The sequence below is a fragment of the Cebus imitator genome, unplaced genomic scaffold (genome assembly GCF_001604975.1).
Source record: "Cebus imitator isolate Cc_AM_T3 unplaced genomic scaffold, Cebus_imitator-1.0 Scaffold647, whole genome shotgun sequence".
Classification (NCBI taxonomy): domain Eukaryota; kingdom Metazoa; phylum Chordata; class Mammalia; order Primates; family Cebidae; genus Cebus; species Cebus imitator.
The window spans coordinates 752,559-769,486 of NW_016107962.1; the positions used below are offsets into that span (position 1 = coordinate 752,559).

The 16,928-nt window shown below is 44.8% G+C and overlaps 1 pseudogene; it reads right to left on the reverse strand.

Moving 5' to 3' along the window:
* Positions 1-5,491: 5,491 nt before the first annotated feature.
* LOC108295521 lies at positions 5,492-6,795 on the reverse strand (annotated as a pseudogene).
* Between the last annotated feature and the right edge of the window lie 10,133 nt (positions 6,796-16,928).

Below are 16,928 nucleotides of genomic sequence, written 5' to 3' on the forward strand. Positions count from 1 at the left end.
TGGCTGATGGTGATATATTTCTTAATCCGTAGCCCATTGGGAAGATGACCTTGGAGGCAAACTGGATTAGCCATCCACATCTCAGAGACAGGAGTTTATTATGATGTAAAATATGAGAAACCTGAACTAGGGCTATGGAATTAGGAATGAAAGAAAAACAGCAGTAAAGAGACAGGAGACAATAGAGAAGTAGGTTTGAAGTCAGAAGTGACGAGGATCAAAAAGCTGTTGATGATGCATCTGTGAGGGCCACAACAATGGCTGCTGCTTCATTTTCTGCAATTTCATGATCAGAAACAGTGATCAGTGATAGGGGCACAGATCCCTAATATCAGAACAATTTAAAGGAAAATAACTCAAAGGAAATCTAAAACACACCTTAGCTTGGATAGTGTAAGTACTATTTATCAAATTTCACAGCCACAGACAGGTAACACTTTCTTTAGAGTGACAGTGCAGGAGCACTGTGATCTTGGACAAACACTGCCACTTTAAGTTCCAGCTGCCTTTCCAGCTTCATGCATTTCAAGGAAATCATTTCTCTTCTAATAATAAGCAGCCAGAAAGAGCAGACGGTAAAACACAGATAAGAGAGCTCGGGCACAGAGGGAGGAGCCAGGGAAGTCTCCTGGGTAACTGCCAAGCTTCACCCTCATAAAATGGGCCCCAGTAAAACAGTGGGCCTTAATAAACACATTCCTTTCCCTTCAGGTGCACTAAGATAAGGAAGCTAAAAGCAGACTCGGGTATGCCTGAAGCTGCAAGAAGGTGTATGTGAACAGACACACAGCTCTCCCTCCCAGATAAGCATAACAAAGAGACACAAAAGCAATCCAAGCCTCTGATAAACTCTCTCGCCCTGAATCCTTAAAAACTCTTAGTCTGACAACAAAAAGAGAAAATTTCAGGCCACTATCTGTGATGAATAGCAGTGCGAAAATCCTCTATAAAATACTGGCAAACCGAATCCAGCAGCACATCAAAAACCTTACCCACCACAATCAAGTCGGCTTCATCCCTGGGATGCAAGGCTGGCTCAACATACTCAAATCAATAAATGTAATTCATCACATAAACTGAACTAATGACAAAAACCACATGATTACCTCAGTAGATGCAGAAAAGGCCTTTTATAAAATTCAACACCTCTTCATGGCAAAAACTCTCAATAAACTAGGTATTGATGGAACATATCTCAAAATAATAAGAGCTATTTATGACAAACTCATAGTCAATATCGTACTGAATGGACAAAATCTGGAAGCATTCCCTTTGAAAACTGGTACAAGACAAGGATGCCCTCTCTTACTGCTCCTATTAAACATAATATTGGAAGTTCTGGCCAGGGCAATAAGGCAAGAGAAAAAAATAACGGGTACTCAAATAGGACGAGAGGAAGTCATATTGTCTCTGTTTGCAGATGACATGATTGTATATTTAGAAAACTCCACCATCTCAGCCCCAAGACCCCTTAAGCTGATAAGCAACTTCAGCAAAGTCTCATGATAAAAAATCAATGTTCAAAAATCACAAGCATTCCTATACACGCCAACAATAGACAAGCACAGAGCCAAACCATGAGTGAGCTCCCATTCACAATTGCTACAAAGCGAATAAAATACATAGGAATACAACTTACAAGGGACATGAAGGACCTCTTCAAGGAAAACTACAAACCACTGCTCAAGGAAATAACCGAGGACACAAACAAATGGAAAAATATTCCATGCTCATGGATAGGAAGAATTAACATCATGAAAATGGCCACACTACTCAAAGTAATTTATAGATTCAATGCTATTCCCATCAAACTACCATTGACTTTCTTCACAGAACTAGAAAAAACTACTTTAAATTTCATATGGAACCAAAAAAGAGCCTGTACATCCAAGACAATCCTAAGCAAAAAGAACTAAGCTGGAGGCATCATGCTACCTGACTTCAAACTATACTACAAGGCTACAGTAACCAAAACAGCATGATACTGGTATTAAAACAGATATATAGGCCAATGGAACAAAACAGAGGCCTCAGAAATAACACCACACATCTGCAACTATCTGATCTTTGACAAACCTGACAAAAGCAAGCCATGGGAAAAGGATTCCCTGTTTAATAAATGGCTCTGGGAAAACTGGCTAGCCATACACAGAAAACTGAAACTGGATCCCTTCCTTACACCTTTTACAAAAATTAACTGAAGATGGATTAAAGACTTAAATGTAAAACCTAAAATCATAAAACCCTAGAAGGAAACCTAGGCAATACCATTCAGGACACAGGCATGGGCAAAGACTTCATGACTAAAACACAAAAAGCAATTGCAACAAAAGCCAAAATTGGCAAATGGGATCTAATTAAACTAAAGAGCTTCTGCACAGCAAAAGAAACTATCATCAGAGTGAACAGGCAACCTACAGAATGAGAGAAAATTTTTGCAATCTACTTATCTGACAAAGGTCTAATATCTAGAACCTACAATGAACTTAAACAAATTTACAAGAAAAAACAAACAACAACAAAAAGTGGATGAAGCATATGAACAGACACTTCTCAAAAGAAGACATTTATGTGGCCAACAAACATATGAAAAAAAGTTCAAAAAGAGATACCATCTCACACCAGTTAGAATGGCGATCATTAAAAAGTCAGGAGACAGATGCTGGAGAGGATGTGGAGAAATAGGAACACTTTTACACTGTTGGTGGGAGTGTAAATTAGTTCAACCATTGTGGAAGACAGTGTGGCGATTCCTCAAGGACCTAGAAATAGAAATTCCATTTGACCCAGCAATCCCATTACTGGGTATATACCCAAAGGATTATAAATCATTCTACTATAAAGACACATGCATATGTACGTTTATTGCGGCACTATTTACGATAGCAAAGACTTGGAGCCAACCCAAATGCCCATCAGTGATAGACTGGATAAAGAAAATGTGGCACATATACCCCATGGAATACTATGTAGCTATAAAAAAGGATGAGTTCATGTCCTTTGCAGGGACATGGATGAAGCTAACACCAGAACAGAAAACCAAACACCACATGTTCTCACCCATAGGTGGGAGTTGAACAATGAGAACACATGGACACAAGGAGGGGAACATCACACAGTGGGGCCTATCAGGGGGTGGCGGGCAAGGGGAGGGAGAACATTAGGACAAATACTTAACGCTTAAAATCGAGATGAGCTGACAGGTGCAGCAAACTACCATGGTACATGTGTATCTATGTAACAAACCTGCACGTTCTGCACATGTACCCCAGAACTTAAAGTAAAAAAATTTTTAAAAAGCAATACTTTTCTATTTTTTTTTCTAAAGGTCCTGATGAACCTTTCTTTGTAACCATGTAGATTTTTACCATAAGCATTGAAAGAAAATTATCCTATAGTCTTAGTTCCTGAACAAAAATAAAACAAAATGAAAAAATAAAAAATTTTTAAAAAACCTCTTAGTCTGTAAGAGAGAGTGCCCCTGTCCTAACTCAGCTAGAAGTCCCTCTCAGGTTTATTTTCCAAAATAAACCTGTCTTTAACTGCTGAACGGCTTTTGGTGTTTCTTTCCTCTTTCTTTAATTCTTACATAGAGCTAGCTCACAGTGTAATTCTGAGTTCAGCTTGGATTTTTCACTTGACACTCCAATCCCTAAACTGAGTTTGATATGAGCTGTGAAGATTTAGATTTAGCTGGGGACACTCTCATGAGACACCAGGCTCGAATGAGGGAAAATAGCTTCTTAACAAAGATCTTAACATTTTTAAAATGTTGACTTTGTCAATGGTTAGTTAAATGTAACTTTAGTGTAAATTACAGCATTTATTTGCTTTTATCTGTAAGAAATAATATGGAGCCATATAAATTACAGTAATTTGCCATTTTGCAAAAATACCAGAGGATCAGGGTCCCTGATACATTGCTACTGGACACCTCCCATGTGCCAGGCAATAAACTGGGCACTAGGTATCTGACAGTGATGAAGACTGACATTGTCCCTGCCCTCATTTCTAGTGGGGAAGACAGACAGAAAACAGTTGTGAGAGGTTCAGGCAACACCTACATTTTCTTCTTCATTTCAAGATTAAAATAAAACAAACAGCCCTCGCTATATTATAATTATGTCCATAAGTTCATTCAGAAGAGAGGCCAGACACCCAGATGGAAAAGAAGCAAAGAGAGCTTCCCAGGCAGAGATGCCAAGGCAGAGGCTTGAAGGGTCCGTGGGAATTAGCAGAGCAGTATGGTTATAATCTTCCACAGTGATAATCGTTTTTTTCTATTTTACTATTTGTTCTAACATATTTTCTTTGTATTTATTTTACACCATTTTTCTTAAGTGTATACAAAATTAGAATTTTTATATTTATTGTGAATGGAATCATTATGGAAGGGCCCTCTCAATTCCAATGAATACTTTTTTCTTAGTCTTTTCAGTTCGATAGTAATATCACTGGCCTTGCTTTATTTTGATTAGCATGGGTCTGGCAAATTTTCTTCCATCACTTTATTTCAAAATGTTCTGTATTCCTATGATTTTCTAGGTTTGGCATGAACAGTAAATGACTGGATTTGTTAATTTTCATACAAAATGACAGCCATTAACTGGAGCATTTACTCCATTAACAATTTTTTGGGTCTCTTTTGTAATTTGAACTAAGCAATTGCTATTCATATTTTCTCTCTAAGTACCAGATTTGATTTATTTATTATTTATTTTTATTTTTTTGAGATGGAGTCTCCCTCTGTCACCCAGGTTGGAGTGCAACGGCATGATCTGCAACCTCCACCTCCCGGGTTCAAGCAATTCTCCTGCCTTAGCCTTGCACCCCTAGTAGCTGGGATTTCAGGTGCCCGCCACCACGCCCAGCTAATTTTTTTTATTTTTATTTTTAGTAGAGATGAGGTTTCACCATGTTGGCCAGGCTGGTCTCAAACTCCTGACCTCAGGTGATCCACCCGCCTTGGCCTCCCAAAGTGCTGGAATTACAGGGGTGAGCCACCATGCCCGGTGCTTATTATTTATTTTAAAAAATGTATTTTAGTTTTTTTTGTTTTATCTTAAGTTCCAGGACACACATGAAGGATGTGCAGGTTTGTTACAGAGGTGAACGTGTGCCATGGTGGTTTGCTGCACCTATCAAACCATCACCTAGGTATTAAGCCCCACATGCATTCGCTATTTATCCTGATAATAAGCACCAAATTTTAATATCTAAGTCAATTTTGGGGGAAGGAAACATCATCAAGAATTTCCCTTCAAAACAAAACAATGATGTTCATTCCTTCAAACATCCAAATTGAAGGTGTACCAAGACCCAAGCAAAAAAAAGTCCACAGAGAAATCAAAAGGAACACAAATCACATTCCAGGATTAGTGCATTTAGCAGTCTCAGCTGTGCTGTCCAGCCATCCTTCAACTGACTTTCAAAAACGTAACACCCTAAACTCATCAAAATATACATTTTCCATTTTTAAAAAATTAAAAATAATAATTTAAAAAAGAAAACTTTAAGGAAGTCACAATCAATTGCCTGACACATTTTGATGCCATGTACAGCATACGGAGGTCAGGAAGGCTATTTGCAGCACACGTGATTAGAGGATATTCATCTTCAAGGTTTAGCTTTCTTCCAAATGGTGTAAAATACCCGCAATTCCAAGTATGCAGAGACACAGACCATCTCCTTTGAGAATTCCAAAGGACAGTACAGGCACCCTAACTGTTCTTCATAGAGAGACAGGGCTTCCGTCAGATCGACAGAGTTCCCCTTGTGCAAAATATTTCCCTTCCTGTTTCAATATTTTCATTGAGAGGTCACGAATCAGTCTGAGAAAATCCCATGTGGAATCTTCTGGAGACATGGAGATTGGAACAGCTGTCAAATCATTAATCACATAATCAAATTCTCTCCCTTCTTTGGCATACCTCTTCAGTACAGAAATACAGTACTGAACCTCATATAGCAGTCTCCTTTAAGATTGTCTAAGACATCACCACAAGTTTTCTGCATATATTTCTTACATTGATCAATCACCATTTCATCAATCTCTATGATAGTGACCATCTTTGATTTTAGTTTGACTGTTTCACACAATATGCCCCCATCTCTGCCTCCCAGAATGAGTACATCTTTGCTGATGTAATCTTTGCCACTGCCCATAATGGCCCAGGTATATGCCAAATCATCTTTGCCAAATTAACATTCCCACTAAGGATATTTCCAAATTGCTTCAAATGTAGAATTTTAGTGTTATAGTAAGATGAATCTTCATCATACACCACTTCATCTATGTCATATTGAACGAGGTGCCCATCTGCGGTGGGCCAATATCTGTCGATGACTCCTCCTGAAACTATAGGTGGTAATCACTTCATCTGTCCAGTGTTGTCTTGACTCAATTCTTTCATTCTTTCTTCTCCTTTGTTCAAAAGACTGTCGATCTCTTCTTTGCCTTGCACATCACCATAGTAACTCTGAAGGTCCAGCAACTCCAATCAATGTGGGTAAATTCTCAAATTGGTAAAGCTGCCATTTCTGTTTGTGTGGGTTGCTAAATAGCGATGTGGTCCTGCAGGTGTCCACCAGGTCCACCATACCCTGCTCCTGGCAAATGGACTGGAGCCCTTTTAGAATGGTCTTATCATCAACTTTGGCACTGAACATGAAGTCAAGTGTGCTGTGCCATGCCGCTGCCGTAGTGAGACGATAACCTGAGCCATACCTTGGGGTGGCGACCTTGGGGTGGCGGCCTCGGGAGACTGGGGGGCCGAGCGGCAGGTCAGGCTCCATTAACAGCTTTTTTTTTTTTTTTTAAATTACTGATCATGTAATAAAAGATGAATTTCAAATATGAATTTATTCCTACCTTCTTACATTTAGCTTTCTATTTTCCTGCAATTTTTTATTTTTAAACTTCTATTTATTTATTATAAATTAAATTCTGGGGTACATGTGCAGAACATGCAGGCTTGTTACGTAGGTATACATGTGTCATGGTGGTTTGCTGCATCCACCACCCCGTCATCTACATTAGCTATTTCTCCGAATGCTATCCCTCCCCAACCCCCCCCAGCCCCTGCTATCCCTCCCCTAGCCCCCCACCTCCCGACAGACCCCGGTGTGTGATGTTCCCCTCCCTGTATCCTCGTGTTCTCATTTTTTCTGCACTTTTTATAAACGTTTTCCTAGTTTTCTGACTTTAAAAATGATGTGATTTTTGTTTGTTTTTCTCACTGCCTACTTTATAACTAAAATAATAGCAGATAGCCTGTAATCCCAGCTACTTGGGAGGCTGAGGTGAAAGAATCACTTGAGCCTAGGAATTCCAGGCTGCAGTGAGCTATGATCGCACCACTGCACCCAGCCTGGGTGACAGAGTGAGGCTCCATCTCTAAAAATAATAATAATAATGATGATAATAGTAATAACAGAGAGGAAAATAGTAATAATATGAAATTATTCAACATAATTAGAAATGATAAGGGGAACAATTTATATACTATACTCCAATGATAAATCACCTACAAAATGTAATGCACCAGCCCATCAGGATACAAAGAGGGGAACAATAGACATTGGGGCCTACTTGAGGCTGGAGGTGGGAAGAGGGTGAGGATTGAAAAACTCCTTATTGGGTACTATATTCACTCCTTGGGTGACGAAATGGTTTGTGCACCAAACCCTGGCAACTCTAACTTTACCCATATAACAAACCTGCACATGGACTCCTGCACCTAAAATAAAAGAAAAAAAATAAATAAAACGAAGCCAAAACAAAATGTGGGAACTGTGCACATATAATATATTGTTTCTCTGTAACTATGCTCTTGAACTTGGGTGGTACAGCAGCTCCGTCCAGGTATTGAGCAAGCCTGTTGAATTGGACACATTTAGAAACTGGCAGTACAAGCGAGCTTCCGGAAGCCGGAAGCATCTCTTTGGCCGCTTTTGGCTGCACCTCCCACGAGGCTCCGTGGTTCAGCATTTAGCAACGCTGAGGTATTTTGCAAGAACTTTGATGAGAGATTGTGAGTTTTGTGATTGGAGGGTGGCTGTAGGGTCATCGAAGGGAATTTGGGGGTTGATAATGGAGGTTTTTGGAGTTACCATAGGGACTTGCTGTAAGTTGAGTCGAATGCTCCCAGTCATATCCTCTGATCGGTAATTTATTTCCATTTTTCTTATTTTCTCATATTCTTGGGTTAAAATTCCATCCAAGACAACAAGTTGAGTATTATTGTTTTCGTGACAGTTAAGTGTTTTCTAATTTCTTTTTACCAAGAGTTAGTTAGACGCGTCTTTCCAATGAACATAGCTAAGCCTTTTATTGATTTCTAATGCAACTTATCTGTGTGCTGTGTGGTGCTTATTCATCGGAATGTGTTTAGATCCTTTTAAGACTAAGTCCAATGTCATTTTTTCATTAATATTGCGTCTCTAGCTTGAAAATAGTATGAGTTCTCCAACTGATACTGCCTTGTTCAAGATGCCTATTCTTCCTGTGTGTGTTCTTGCTCCCTTAATTGCCGAGAGTAGTGATTTGTTTGCATGCGTGCATATATATAATGCACACAGGAACGTGTACATATAGATGTATATATTTTGTTATTTTTAATTTTTATTTTTTTGAGACGGAGTTTCACTCTTGTTACCCAGGCTGGAGTGCAATGGCGCGATCTCGGCTCACCGCAACCTCCGCCTCCTGAGTTCAGGCAATTCTCCTGCCTCAGCCTCCTGAGTAGCTGGGATTACAGGCACGTGCCACCATGCCCAGCTGATTTTTTGTATTTTTAGTAGAGACGGGGTTTCACGACGTTGACCAGGATGGTCTCGATCTCTTGACCTTGTGATCCACCCGCCTCGGCCTCCCAAAGTGCCGGAATTACAGGCGTGAGCCACCGCTCCCGGCACATGTATACATTTTGAAATGGAGTCTCGCTCTGTCGCCCAGGCTGGAGGGCAGTGGTGCGATCTCGCCTGGAGTGCAGTGACGCTATCTCGTCTCACTGCAGCCTCCTACTTCCCAGTCGCAAGCGATCCTCCTGCCTCGGCTTCCTAAGTAGCTGGGACCACAGGCGCACGCCATCACACCTGGCTAATATATTTTTTATTTTTATTTTTATTTTTTTTGAGACAGAGTCTTGCTCTGTCGCCCAGGCTAGAGTGCAGTGTCGTGATCTCGGCTCACTACAACCTCTGTCTCCCTGGTTCAAGCTATTTTCCTGCCTCAGCCTCCCGAGTAGCTGAGACTACAGGTGCGAACCACAACGCCTGGCTAATTTTTTGTATTTTAGTAGAGACAGGGTTTCACCATGTTGGCCATGATGGTCTCGAGCTCCTGACCTTGTGATCCGCCCGCCTTGGTCTCACGAATTGCTGGGATTACAGGCGTGAGCCACCTTGCCCAGCCTTTAAAAATTTTTTTTTCTAGAGATGAGGTCTGGCGATGTTGCTTCAGGTTGGTCTCCAATTCCCCGGCCGCAAAAGTATATTTGTCTATTGATACATTTTATGTGGCGATATTGGGCACCGGTAGGAGTACTTTTCAGAATAAAGATTGAGAAATTTTGCTAGGTGGGTGGGTGGGTCATGGCCGGCAGGGTCTGATATGGCCTGTGCAGGTGGGGAGGGGGGGCAGGGCTTGGCATCTCAACGTCTTTCAGCCGGGTGTGACTTGAGGCCGCGTCCTCTCTGTCCCAGAATGCGGAAAGGCTTGTGGTGATGCGACAGTCTGGGAAGGGGGCGGAGCCTGGCAAGGGGCGGGGCTAGGTGTGCCTGGACGCCAGGTGTGAGGCCCACAGGGCACAAAGGGTAAGGTGTGTGAGCGTCCCTCAACCTGTCCGCCCATCCATCCGCCGTTCGATCGTCCCTCAATCCATCTGCCCATCCATCCACCCTTCGTTCGCCCATTCACTCTTGCCCCTGGCGCGCAGGAGTGAGTAGGTGGGGCCTGGGGAGACTAGCGGATGAGGCCAGGCAGTGAGGCAGACTGAACTTGCCTGAGGGGCGGGGCCAAGTGTGTTTGGGCAGGCAGAGGTACTTGGCTGGGTCCATCGTGTACCCAGGTAAGCAGGGTAGCCTGTGTATCTTGGAGGGAGGGGTGAGCCAGGCCGAGCAGAGCAAGTCTGAAGGGGTGGCACCCAGTTTTTCCGGGCGGATAGGCAGGGCCTTATGCATGGATGTAGGCAAGGTAGGGGCAGATGTGTCCAGGCGGACCAGCCAGGCGTGTCTGGATAAGGTGGGCACGCAGGACCAGGTGGTACCATTCATTCCCAGGCAGGCAGGGCCTAGTGTGTCCAGCAGGTGCAGTTGCCCCAGGCTAAGTTGGCCTGAGGGTGAGGCCAGGAGTGTTGCGGCAGGGTGAGCCTGTCCCTACCGGCTTAGCGCTGACCAACAGCCGTCTTCCCACCAGCATGGGAATCCTACTAGTAATCCCTGGTCCCTGGTGAGTTCAGGACACAGGGTAGACAGGGAGCTCAGCTGATGCTAAGGGTCTGCCCTCAGATCTTGCCTGAAACACCCCCAGAGACCTTGCTGTGGTCCCACTGGCCACTGGCCACTTGACAGCTGCCTCAACCGCAGAAGTCCAGGCAAGCCTAGAAGTACCAGATGACAGTGGTGCCACTGGCAGTAAAGGAGGCATCTGGGCAACAGCCACACCCCGGCTGTTGTCTGAAGAGGACCTGCCTTGAGACTGTAACTTGTACCAGGACACTTGCAGAGGGGATTTTTGGCAATCAAAGCCTGGTGAGTGTGTGGCAGGGCCCTGGGTTGGAAGGATGGAGACAAGGAGGGCAGTGAGGTTCAGTAGTGAGATGACAGAAGGCAGGAGTATCCAAAGACCACTTTGAGAAACGAGTTTGTGGATCATGCCAGTATTTCCTGATCTGCAGCCCTGAGTGAGTGACATCAAGCTCCAACTCATGGATCCCACAGGGCAGAAGCAGGCAGTGAATGTGAAGCACATGAAGAGTTTGAAGAAGGTAGAGCAGAAGGTGACGAATTGAATGGGGGACATGAAGGCAGAGGTTGGGGGTGGAAAGCAGGGCAGGGGTGCAGGAGTTGGTGGCTGACATACATCGACCTTACTGCCCTAGCCACTTTTTCTTTTTCTTTTTTTTTTTTTTGAGATGGAATTTTGCTCTTGTTGCCCAGGCTGGAGGGCTGGAGTGCTGGAGTGCAGTGGCGCCATCTCGGCTCACCGCAACCTCCGCCTCCCGGGTTCAAGCAATTCTCCTGCCTCAGCCTCCCAAGTACCTGGGATTACAGGCGCCCACCACCATGCCCGGCTAATTTTTTGTATTTTTAGTAGAGACAGGGTTTCACCATGTTGACCAGGCTGGTCATGAACCCCTGACCTCAAGTGATCTACGCATCTTGGCCTCCCAAAGTGCTGGGATTACAGGTATGAGCCACAGTGCCCGGCTGCCCTGACCACTCTTGTCCTGAAGTAGGAGAGGTAGCAGACGTAGAAAAGGGAGCACACAGACAAGTGGAAGCATCTGGAGTATGTCAAGGACCCAGCCTCACCATGGCAGTGCCTGGGACCCAGCTTTGTGTATCCCACCCGGCCAGGCTCCAAGTAATGTTTGGATGACTATGGCATGAAGCTGGCAGGTGAGTGAGTGCACCTGGAGGTTAAGGGATAAAGGGAAAGTAAGGCATGATCTATGCCATCTGTAATTCCACCCAGACACCCATCCATCCAGCGTCATAGTCACCCACTCACTGAACCACCCATCCACATTACATCCACCAACCTGCTCATCCACCCATCTACCCACCCATCCACTGTTCAAGCACCCATTCACCAACATGCACTCATCCACCACTCAGTACCCTATAGAGTCACTATTCGGTAGCTCATCTCTTTCTTATTCCTCTGATGCCCCATCTAACCATTTCATTTCTTGCTCTCTCTCTCCTTCCAGCCACATCAATAACATCCTGCCCCAGTGCATCCAGCAGTGGCAAAGGAGCCCCTGCTTTGCCAATGAGCATGGCAAGAAAATGCTGGAGCGCATCCACCATGAGCAGCAAAACACCTATGCTCGCCTGAAGGACATGGAGTGCCATTTCCATGAACCTGACGCCATCATTCTGCGTGGCAAGCAGCACACTGTGTGAGTGGATTACTAGGTGAGAGGGCATTGGTGAGGTGGAGTATAAAGATATCTGGCCTCTTGTCCTGTCCCCTGCCATCCTGTACTGCTTCCCTGGTCCCTCCATTGCCCTGTGCAGAGCAATAAAGGTGAAAAGGGGAGCAAAGACCTGCAGATCTTTTGTGTCTCCTGCGGGTGGCCCATCTCTAAGCATGTCACCTTGTGCCACATGGAGCACTGCTTTGCCAAAGTTGGAACATTGGCTGGGAGTCAGATGGGACAAGGGTGTTTTTGGCTGGGTAGGGTGGCACATGGGTGGGGTCCACGTGATGGGGGCAGGTTTGGCTCCTGGATATTTGTTATAGGAGGACTGCAACACACATCCATGGCTTCCCCTGGGTGTGCTCTTCCCCCATGCCCAATATGAGAGCCAAGGTCAGGGCATTAACTAGTGGTGAGGGGGACACTGGCTGTGCAGATGGGAGCATAGGGTTTACAGGGGACAACAGACCTGGTGTTTGGAGCTTTATCATTGGAGGACAGGCAGCATATGTCCACAGCTCCTCCCATTTGTGACCTTTCTTCCCCAGTATGAGTGTCAGTTGTCCACTGGGTCCCTGTGCCCTACTTGCATTGAAGGGTGAGTGTGGGGGCTAGTAAGGGTCAAAGGCATTATGTGGACATGGTCAGATGCAAGGTTAAGCAAGGTCAGGAGCAGGATATGGGTGTGTTCAGAGGCAGAAGTGGGTGTAGTTAGAGGCATGGTATGGGCAGGGTCAGGGACAAGGTGCAGGTAGAGTTCCGGGGTGGGACCTCCCATCTCCCGACTCTCAGCACCTCACTTTTCCACCTCCCTCCAGGGAACATAGCTCTTCTGTGATGCCTATAATCCAAAGAGTAAGAGGTACTGTAAGCGCCTCCAGGTGCTGTGTCCTGAGCACTCTCAGGACCCCAAGGTGAGACCCTTTCTTACCTCATCAACCTTCGTTCCTCCCATCCTCCCTCCCTGACTGCCCTCCGCATCTCCTCAGCAACCCCTGTGTGTCCCCTCTTCCCTTCCCAACCATCCCACGTTCCATGCTCCTCGCTGCCTCTCACCTCTGTTCCTCCTTTTCTCCCTACCTGGCTGTCTGTATTCAGGCCCTCCTTGTCCAACCTTCCCGGGTGGTCCTGCCCCTCCTCACTGCATAAGCACCCCCCACCCCCATTCTGTTCTTCCCTTCCTTCCCCACCCCCTACCTGGCCAACCGGCTCTTCTCCCCTCCCCCTTGTGTGTCCCCCTCAACTTCTCTTCCTCACTTTCTGACTTTCTTCCATTCTGATCATTCTCCCTGCTTCACTGTCCCCGATTCTACTTTCTGCCGGTCACCTATATCCTTTCTTCCTACCTATTTGACTGCTCCCCTTTCTCTCCCTCCACCCTCCTCTTCTCTGCCTCAGCACTCACCTCTCCTCTGCCTCAACAGGCCCCACTCATCTATTTCTCTTCCTCAGACCGCCCTCAACCCTTCCCTCCTCCTGCCGGACTGCTTTCCAGCCCTCCAGCTCTCCAGCTCTCCCTGGCCCACCTGCCCTCCCACCTTCCTTCCTTCTGTTGGATTTCTTTCTGTGCTTCTGTTCTTTCTGCCTGATCACCTGCATTCCTCCATCCCTGCTTAGTCAACCTCATTCCTCTATCCCCTATGCCTGATCACCTGCTATTTGTCCTCTCTTCTCTGAATTCCTCTCTTCCCCCTGCTTGATCACTCCTCATCCTTCTCCTCTCTGTCCTCCATCCCCCATTGTTCTCCTGTGCCCAATCATTCCCCAGGGCTACCCTCCTCCACAGGTCATCCTCGTTTATACTCCACCATAGGTGTCAAAGGATGAGGTGGGCGGTAGTCCCCTAGTGCACAATGTCTTTGAGTTCACCAGTAATTTCTGTGGCCTCCCCAAACACCCGTGCAACCGCCACTATAGCTGGGAGAAGCTGAGGCGTGCTGAAGTGGACCTGGAGTGCATGCGGGCAGTAGGCACTATGCTGAGGGGACTTGGGGATGAGGTAGGATCCTGGACTCTCAGCTCCCACAGTTGCACAAGCTGAAACAGCTGTTTGAGCAGGAGCAGAAGGTTGCACATCTATGACGAGCCAGGTGGGGCTGCTGGCTCTGATGCTGCACCAGATGATCCAGCACAACCTGTTTACCAGTGACCTGCATTCTAGGGTGGACAGCTAAGCCCTGGTGGACCTAGGTCCTGTATCCTACATTCTGTGTAAAGATGACACCTCACGAATCCCTCCCCCCACACCTGTTGCTCCATCCACCTTTCTCTTAGGGCATCTTGGAGTTTCTCTCTGTGCTTCTCTGTCCACCACTTGGTCTCCCGTTTCTCTGTCTATCCCTCCTTGGTGGTGTTGGGGGGGGGTTGTCTAAAAATTCCCCATTCCTATCCATTACTCCATCCCTGTCCCTTTCTTCCCTGAACCTGGGTGAGGCCAAGGGATCTGCCCTGCTGTTACCTCCACTGTCTAGAGTTTTCTTCATCAACTTAGGAAGAACAAGGATTTGGATATCTCATGACGTGTCCTAAACCTGACTGGCTGCAAACCCAATTCCAAACCTCCAATAGTTGGTGAGTTACAGGCCCTGCCTGTCATGGCCATCATGCCCCCACCCTCACCCATCTTGTCCCATTCCTGACCATCCCATGAGGTCCCTGCTCTGTCAGCCTTGGCACCTCTCAGTCCAACCCTAGTCTGTCCTGCCTTTCATTTCCAGGACCCTCCTCCCACCACCCTGCTCTGAGTGTGTCGTGTCCTTTCCAGCCTGTCCTATCCATTGAGTTCCTGTCCTGTCACACCTATTTCACACCTGTAGGTTTGCCAGAAGGTGACTTCTGCCACATCTGCCTTTGCCAGCTCCCAGCCAGGCCTTCTGTGCCATTGGAGGTGCATCCAGCAGTGTTGCTTGTGGGTGCTGGTATGTCTCCAATGACAGACCTGAACTACCTTTCCCAGTTTTTTCCTGTGCTCACTGATTCCTTATGATTTTTTTGTTGTTGTTGAGATGGAGTCTCACATTGTTGCCCAGGCTGGAGTGCAGTGGCCCGATCTCGGCTCACTGTAACCTCTGCCTCCAGGGTTCAAGCGATTCTTCTGCCTTAGCTTCCTGAGTAGCTGGGATTACAGGTGCATACCACCATGCCTGGCTATTTTTTGTATTCTTAGTAGAGATGGGGTTTCACCATGTTGGCCAGGCTGGTCTCAAACTCCTGACCTCAGGTGATCCGCCTGCCTCGGCCTCCCAAAGCGCTGGGTTTACAGGCGTGAGCCACCGTGCCCAGCCCTTATGACTTTTTTCAATCAGTCTTTATAATTACTTTATAATTACTATCCTCCCAGGAGCTCATATAGTGCTAAATGTTTAAGTGTGTTGCTCTAGACTTTATACCTCATACTCCACTATAACTACTTTACATTACTACTTGTCTGGTGCAATATTTCCTTTTTCATTACTAATATTGTGTTTCTTTCTTTCCAATTTGATCAGATTTCCCAGAGCAGCTTTTTATTTGTTATATACATCCTAATTTTCTATTTATTTTATTTATTTAAACTTTTGTTTGTATTATTTGTCACTACTTGACTTTTTGTTTTGTGTTTTTATTTTATGTTTTTGTTTAATTTTGTTGTTCTTTTTCTAATTTCTTAAGTCATGTTCCTAACTCGATTATTTTTGGGCTTCCAGTCTTTTTTTTTTTTTTTAGTTGTAAAGTATTTGAGACTATACACTTTCCTCTACATGTAGCTATGTCTCAACCCCTCTGGTAAGGAAGGTGAAACTGCAGAATTGACTTCTCATTTTGATCCTCGGCATTGAAGAAAGCTTCTTAGGTGCTTATTGATTAAAGTAGTTTAGTTATTTTTTCTTTATTTTTATGTAATTATGTTTTTATTATGGTCAGAGAATTTGGCCTGTAGAATATGAATTTGTAAATGTTATTCAATATTTTCTCTGTGGCCTGGGTACGTGACACAATTTTGTAAAACTTTCATGGATGTAAGAGAAGAAACTACATTTTCTGTTAGATATTAGGACTTGGTGGGGACTTTTCAATCTAGTGGGATGATTTATTTTTTGTCTTTCTGTATACTTCAGCTGTTATATTATCAAAAGGTAAAATACAGCTATTGCAATATTTTAAAACAAATTTCTCCTGTGGTTCTGTGTTTTTTGGGGGAAGATGAATCCTAAAGTATATATCTTAGACAATTTCACACATGTCATTATGTATTTCTTTTTCTTTTCTTTTCTTCTTTTGAGACAGAGTCCTACTCTGTCACATAGGCTGGAGTGTAGTAACCCCATCTCGGTTCACTGCAACCTCTACCTCCTGGGTTCAAGCAATTCCCTGCCTCAGCCTGCTGAGTAGCTGGGTTTACAGACATGTGCCACCACGCCTGGCTAATTTTTGTATTTTTAGTAGAGATGGCGTTTGGCCAAATTGGCCAGGCGGGTCTCGAACTCCTAACCTCTAGTGATCCGGCTGCCTTGGCCTCCCACAGTTCTGGGATTACAGGCGTGAGCCGCTGTGCCCTTCCAGTTTCCATTCATTTTTGTCCCTCCTGTTTTCCTCATTAGTTTGGAAAGTTTTATTTTTACTAATTGTCCAATTATATACTTTTCCTAATCTAACAGGCATGATTTATTTCCTTTACTATTTGATCAGAATATAACTGGGCCTTATTTTGTAGAAAAAGATGAATAGTATTGCTTTCTGATTTTTCTAGAAATATCTAAGCTGTGTATTTAAGGACAATATTTTTCTTTTTTTCTTTTT